The sequence below is a fragment of the Canis lupus genome, chromosome 31 (genome assembly GCF_011100685.1).
Source record: "Canis lupus familiaris isolate Mischka breed German Shepherd chromosome 31, alternate assembly UU_Cfam_GSD_1.0, whole genome shotgun sequence".
NCBI lineage: Eukaryota > Metazoa > Chordata > Mammalia > Carnivora > Canidae > Canis > Canis lupus.
Genome location: NC_049252.1, coordinates 20,857,304 through 20,865,295, shown reverse-complemented (window position 1 = coordinate 20,865,295; position 7,992 = coordinate 20,857,304). Strand labels below are relative to the sequence as shown.

The 7,992-nt window shown below is 34.8% G+C and overlaps 1 pseudogene; it reads right to left on the bottom strand.

Moving 5' to 3' along the window:
• Positions 1-4,302: 4,302 nt before the first annotated feature.
• Positions 4,303-5,875, bottom strand: LOC100683795 (annotated as a pseudogene).
• Positions 5,876-7,992: the final 2,117 nt, after the last annotated feature.

The following is a 7,992-nucleotide window of genomic DNA, read 5'->3' as shown; positions in this document are numbered from 1 at the left end:
AGAAAGAGTAAATAGAAGACCTTGTTTGCTTATTATTAATAGACAATGATAGGGAAATGATTTATAAAAGTCATAAGCAATTTTTAAAATTCATAAAAGTGATTTTTAAATTATGAAAACTAGTTTATAAAACTATTAAACTATATAAAATAGCCTTTTTATTAATAGTGAAATTGCTGAATCTGTCGTGAAATAATGTCAGGAGGGAAAGAAGGCATTCCTCAGCAAAGTTTCTTTCAAAATTATAGAAATGTAATATATAGCGACTTTAACAAAATCCTCCTAGACTCATTAGCTAGGCAAGATCACATGTCTGTTCCAAGCTAAAGAAATTAAGAAGAATGAAGACTGGTGCAGATATAGCAAGATTGGTTTCCCTGTGTGGGATATACAGCTGTGCTGGCAAAAGAGCAGTATAACAGAGGCGATGCAGTAAGCCTGGTTTAAGTGAGTATTTGTATCCGTGTTTTTTTCTTTACCTTGCTCCTTAGTGAGGCAGGCCCATTTTGAGGGCCATGAATCTGGCCAGTGAAGGGTGAGCAATCTTCCCTGGCCGGGCTTCACGAGTTAGCATTCGACTGCAGAAGTCATGTCTGTGTTCAAGAGTCCACTTACTATCATGTAGAAATAGAGGGGTTCTTGCTACATTCTCATACTTAATTCTGCCTTCTATATCGAGCAGATCATCAGACAAACAGGATTTTTAGCTTTTGAGCATTAGAGCTGCTATCCTAAATTATACCAGGAAAAATTCTCTCAACAATGTTTTTTTTTAAAAGAATTTATTTATTTATTTTTTATTTATTTATTTATTTATTTATTTATTTATTTATTTATTTATTTATCAGAGCTAGAGAGAGAGAGAGAGAGAGAGAGAGAGCAAGCAGGGGGAGTAGCAGGCAGAGGCAGAGGGAGAAGCAGGCTTCCCACTGAGCAGGGAGCCCAATGTGAAGCTAGATCCCAGGACTCCCATATGATGACCTGAGCCAATGGCAGATGCTTCACCAACTGAGCCACCCAGGTGCCCCTCTTCCATGTTTTAAGATACAAATTCACAACTACAATACAACGAAGTTCTAGACATCTAATGCACTGTATAAGGATTATAGTCAATAATACTGTATAATATAGCTCAAAATTGACAGACTAGTCTCAATCGTTCTCACAATAGATACATAGATGATAGATGGATAGATGGATAGATAGATAGATAATTATGTGACATGATAGAAGTTTTAGCTAAAGTTGTGGTAGTAATTATAATATAAATATATCCAATCAAGACATTGTATACCTTAAGCTTACTCAGTATTTTATGTAAATTTTAGCTCTATAAAAAAAATGCTTACTCAACTGTGCTGCTGTTTGCCATGCAAATATTTATTTATCAGGGGGCTTATTAAAACATTTTAAATATGCAAAAAGTATACATTTGAAGAATATCTTAAAGAGTACTAGGGGAAAAACACTTTTTTTTTTCCATCTAACCAGCTTAAGAAATAAACTTGAAAACCATGTTATGGCTCTCACTGATATGTTCTCAAGTTTTTCTTTCAGAATTAACCAAAACTCAATACTTCAATGTTCTGTTCAATATTTTCCTTTCCATATGTAATTTTACAGTAATTACATGTGCAGGTAAAATATATTTAGTGATTTGTTTTCTTGGTCTTTGAACATTAATTTACTACACAGGAAATCTTAAAGATTTTTAGTACTCTGTAGTATTTTAGTATATATGCATAATGCTACATGTATATTTGTATATATATACACATATAATATATGTATGATAATATAATATATATGGTATACTATGTATATACACACACAGACACATACAGTAGACTCATTTCCCTGTCAGTGAACATGTGAGTCATTTCTGGGTTTTTGATATTGTGAATGATGATGTCATAAAGATTATCTATGGGGTTCTTGGCAGAAAAATGCAGATTTTAGATTATACTTACGAGTGTAATTGCTAGGTCATGGGATAAATGTATATTCAACTTTAGTAGATTATTCCAAATTTTTCTTTAATGTATTTATAAAACTTTTACTTTTATTCATGAGTTCTGGTTGCTTCAAATATTTCCAAATTTCATTATTGTCAGATTTTAATTTTTGCTAAACCTACTGGTAAAAATAAAATCTTAATTTTTAGTGTTTTAATTCATATCGCTTTGCCTGATGAAGCTGAACATCTAGTACTAGATTTGTTGCCTATTTGTTTTAACTCTGTGAAATGCTTTTTTTTATATTCTGCATCCATTTTTCTTTTGCAGTGTTTGTATTTATCTTATTGTTGGTTGAATGTCTTATAGGGCCACCTGGGTGGCTCAGTTGGTTAAGCATCTGATTTTTTATCTCAGCTCAGGTCTTGATCTTGGGGTCACACATTCAAGCCCTTTGTTGGGCTCCACACTGGGCATGGAGCCTATTGTTTTTATTTTTTTTTTATTATATAGATTTGCATTTAGCTTCAGTCAATAAATTCCTTCACGTTTTCTGTATTGTTTATGACATTACTGACATAACTCTCTTCTGAAGATCATAAAGATATTCTCTTGAGTTCCATTGTAAAAGATACTTTCACATTTAATATTTAATCCAACTGGACTTGATTTTTGTGTGTGTGTGTGTTGGTGAAAGGTAGGCATTCTTTTTCTTTCAGAAAATGGGAAACTGTTGAAAATCATCAGTCTTTTCCATACTGATGGACAGCTCCACCTCCACTGCAATCATACCTGAAGTTTCCACGTACAGAAGATCTGCCGTCAGCCTTTCAATGAAATACCACTGGATTATTTTCAACAATATCAATATATTTTCCTGCTTGTAATACTCTAATACTCTTTTTAAAAATTTTATGTTAGAGATATTTTTACCTATAAATCACAATTGTTTCTCCCTATCCTACTTTCTGTAATACCTGAAAAAAATCTGCAAATTTATTGCTATTTGTTCCTTAAATTCTTGGAAGTATTTACAAGTAAAAGTAATTGGATCTAAAGTTTGTTGGCACCCCCTGTTTTTCATTTTAAATTTGAGATATAATTTGCTTATAATAAAATTCACCTCTTTTTAGTGTGATTGAGGGAAACCTTCTATATCTGGTTTATTGAGAGTTTTTATAATAAATGGATATTAAATTTTGCCAAGTATCTGTGCATCTATTGAGATGATTGATTGATCATAGTTTTTTCTTTTCTTATGTTTCAGCCTATTGATATGGGATATAACATTGCTTGGATGGCAAAATTTGCAGTAATCTTGTTTTCCTGGGATAAATTACAATTGGACACAATGTTTGTCTTCTCTATAGAGCCCTGCATTTGATTTGCTCATATTTAATTTAGAATTTTTGCATTTATGTTCATAACTAAACTCTTAGTTTTTGTTTGTTTATTTTTTGCTTGTCTGTTGCTTTACAATATGTTTATCTGGTCTGTGGATGAGTTTAGCTACATGTGAGTTGGAAAGTGTTTCTCGACCTCTTATTTTCTAATAGTTTTTTTTCTAATAATTTTTATAAATGGTATTATTTACTCCTAAAATATTTGGAGAAAGAAAACAATAAAGCTATTCAAGGCTGAATTCGCCTTCAGGGCATAAGGCTTTCAATTTTCAAAAAAACAAATACAGGATGATTTATCTACTTCTTGAGTGACCTTCCATAGTTTTTTTGTTTTTTGTTTTTTTGCTTTTTTTTCCCATGGCATTTGTACATTTTATCTAAGTTGTTTAAGGAGAGAAGCTTTTGAAGTACAGATTTAATTTCTTTAATAGGTGAGAATATGCAGGTCTCCTACAGGTTTTTTTGTTTTTTTGTTTTTTTACAGTTATAGGAAGTTTGTGTCCCTGAATTTTTTATTCCATCTATATTTTCACATTTATTGGTATAAATACGTTTATAATTGTAATCACATGTTTTTAATATCTCTAGTGCTTAATCTTAGTGTATTTTTTTTCCTGGGTTAAACTTTCTAGTTACAATTTTGTTCCTTATGTTTTGTTTTGTCTTGTTTCATTAATATATGTTCTTATCTCTATTATTTCCCTTCTACTTTTTATGGGTTTCTATTGCATCAGATTTTGTCAAACTTCATATTTTAATTCTTGAACCATTCATTTATAGAATTCTTTCCTTTCTTTTTTTTATTTTCTGACAGAATCTTTTAATATAAAACAAAGATAAAACACATCTCAGCCCTGCAACCTGCCAGCATGCCTTGGTTTTCACAAGATGCCCGCTAGACCTTAAGACTTAGTAGGAGAGTCTTTAAGGAGCACTTGGTTGGGAGAAATAGAAAAAGGAGATTTCAGGTAAGCCTGGGCAAGCCCAGAAGCTGAGCTACATCCCTGAACACTAGAGCAGTCCTTGTCTCTTCAGGTCCTCATTGGGCTTCTTATTCACCACGTTCCCGCTGGAGTCTTCATAGTCTTCCTCGGTGTCAGGCTGCCATCGCTCTGATGCCTTCTGCAGTTTCAGCTTGGCCCACAAGGAGACAGCATCTTCGATCTGTATCACGTTAGCCAAGTGGGCAGTGTTTGGGATGCCCAAACACCTCATGCCATGGGCATGACGCCACTCAACAAAGTGCCGCTGGAAGGCCTTGGGACCTCGGTACGTGTAATCTCCACAAATCTCACAGTTATAGTTGATGTTTAGACCATGAAGCTACAGCCAGTAGGGAAATAGGTTTGCCATCCCAGCCGAGGGGCAAGTTTTTGGGGTTGTAAAAGATCTCATTCTCCTCATCTTCACTTTCACTCTCACTGATCTTCTCTTCCTCTTCTTCTTCTCGTTCCTCCTCTGTCCTCACCTGCTTGAGTTGTACATTTTCATGCATGAGATGCAGCTGTTCCCCAAGAATCTCTACATATTCATAGAGCTGGGCTTCTAGGAAGGCAATGTCTTTGTTCCTCTCAGTATCTCGCTTGGTGCCTTTTGACTTGGGATTTTTGGCAAACAGGGAGGTGTCAAGTGACTCCAGGGACTTTCCTTTGGTGCTGAAGAGCCTCTGGGCTGGCTCTTCTAGGGTCCCACCACACTTCAAGCCTAGAGCTAAGAGTGCAGATTTCAATCTGTCCAGACCCAGGGAGGCCAACTCCTCCCAAGAAGAGAATGCAGACAGGTCAAGATGGGCTCCAGCATGGGTCAGGGCACTGCGTGTCTTTTCGGCCATCCAGGAAAGGTACCATTCTCCCACTTCTTCTCAAATTCATTCTGAATCTTCCCAAAAAGTTCATTCTGATCGTGGAGGGGCTTGACTCAATCTGTGTAATCTTGAAGGTACTCAAGCAGCATCTCTAGGTATCTCTTATAGTCAGCATTTTCCTCTCTTTAGAAATGTCAAATAACTGGTCAAAGATGGACAGGTAGGTAATATAATCCAGTTTCTCTGAGGCCTTGAGATTAATGTATTTGAGGTAACAGTCATGGAAGTTGAGATAACGACCATATCTCTCTTCATCTGTGAACTCCACCAAGTTTTGTGCCTCCTCACTTGGATTCTCTCTAGCCTTCAGAAGCTTCTCAAATTCCACTGACATTGGCACACAGATCTCATTTGGGTGTTTCCGATGGAATTCTTTTATTTTCTTGAGTCTATTATAAAATTGAGAAAATTCACTGGGTCCTGAAATGGCATTGAGTTCCTCCTTTCGTAACCCATCCTTATCATCATGCACATACCGCAGGTTCCCACTCACTTCCATATACCTATCCTGCATGGCCCGTGTGCGGTGGTCAGAATTGATCTGGTCCCGGAGCGTGGACTTACTTCTTAGTGAGCATCTCTTTGGCCACGACGTCCATGAGCCGTTCCTTCACCTCATGGTACCGCCGCTGCTGCTCCAGGATCATCTCCATGTTTCCTCCTCCGCGGGTTCGGACCCCCGACCAAGTCTTTCTTTTCTAATGCATCAGATGAGGCTGCAATATTCCTAAAGCACTGCTAACATGCATTCCACAAGTTTTGATTTACTGTATTTAATTACAATTCAAGTGAAGATAAATTTCGTGTTTCTTTGTAACTTCTTTCTCCACCAGTAGATTATTTAGAGTTTTATTACTTAACTTCTAGATATATATAACTTATTCTGCTCTTGTCAGAGAACATAAACAAATAATCACAGCCCTTCAAAATTAATTGATCTTGTCCTATTTTATGATCAATTAATTATAATTTACCAATTAATTTTGGTAAATGTTTCTTGTCAGCACAAAGTAATGCGTATTTTTTCTTAGGTGCAATTTTCCATAAAATTTATTTAAATTGGTTTTGTTAAATCAATCAGATTTACTGTATCCTTCCTGAGTTTTCTCTGGCCTGGTAATCCATACAAAACACTACAACAAGATTTGCTATATTTGTTCATTAATAAATCCACATATAAATCAACTGCCTAGACCAGGTTGTGGCAGGAATAATACATCTTTCTTTTAATGCCTCTTTGTCTATATTTAATATTTTCTTGTTAATATATTGTATTAAGAAAGAATAATACAAAATGTTGTTTTGTCCCTCTACTAATTTCAATTTCTCAATATGTAATTCGTAGTAAAACTTTAAATTTATAACAGTAATTTTCAAACCTCCACTTATAACTAAATAAATGCATGCTAAAGAAAAAAATTAAAGTACTCATAGGTTAAAAATAGCTGTCAAATAATATAGTTCTGATTTAATTTCTTCTATGAATTTAGTATAAACTATATCACAACCATGTAACACCATAAACTATACTATGTATCATTTTGCATAATGATTTATATTGGTTTCTATCCTAAAATCGATAAAATTAAAAATGTCTAAGTGTATACATGTCTTGCTTATACTAAAAAATAAGAAAAGAGCATATGTTGGGAATTGGGGCTGGCAGAAATTAGTATGCAGAATTTACTTCTAGTTTCTAGATAATTCTACAGTCAGATCAGTTTTCAAATATGAGGCAACCCAACTGATAGCAGCTCAAAAGTCTGGAGTAAATTAAAACATGAGTAACATGAGTAAATTGAGTAAGCACATATACTTTCTTTTCTTTTTTTTTTTTTTTTAAGATTTTATTTATTTACTCATGAGAGACACATAGAGAGAGAGACAGAGACATAGCTAGAGGTAGAAACAGTCTCCTCACAGGGAGCCCGATGCTGGACTTGATCCCTGGACCGGGATCACGCCCTGAGCCAAAGGCTCAGCAGCTGAGCCTCCCAGGCATCCTGCACATATATTTTCTGATGATTGATTATTCTTTAAGAGTTTAAGCAGACCTTCACTAGCAGCATTTATTTATGTAATATATTTAATATGTTTGTAGAGGCCAGATGCCAGGATGGGTAAAGAGAATTAAGTACCCTTATAGCAAATCAAATCACCATGCAGCAAATTATATCACTTTTTTTTTAAGTTTTATGGCCTTATAGTTTGAGACCTCCTTGATTTAGTGATTATCAAGAATCTCTTTTAGTGCCATGAATAGATTAATCAGCCATTTAAATTGCCCTAGCAGTTCTTTGACCTAAATGAATAATTTTAATTTTTCTTTGGATCATTTCCATTAAAAAACTGCATTTGGTTTTAGAATAATATATTTTTCTTTTCTGGATGTATAGCCCTCATTTATTTTCAAGAATCCTTTAGAAAAAGTTTCTTTATTCCTTCCTATAAAAAAGTGATGCAGTGATCAATCTGTGCATTTTTAAGTGAAGCTTGAATTGAATTGATCCTGAGTTAATAAAAACAATGATAAATGGATGAGTTTTCAGAATAGTATTCCAGATTTTCCGTCGAAAAGCCCAGTTCAGTTACCAGTTAGAGATGTTTTCCAGGTTACAGCACAGGGAAAAAGCACACATGTGGAGCACAGTGATCTCATTGAGGAAGAGTGATTGAGCTGGCCAAGGTGGCTGGATTTCCCAGGACAGACTCTCAGAGAGTAGAATGCCTTACAGAGAGAAAATTCTAGAAAATCTGTTTAGGATCCTCT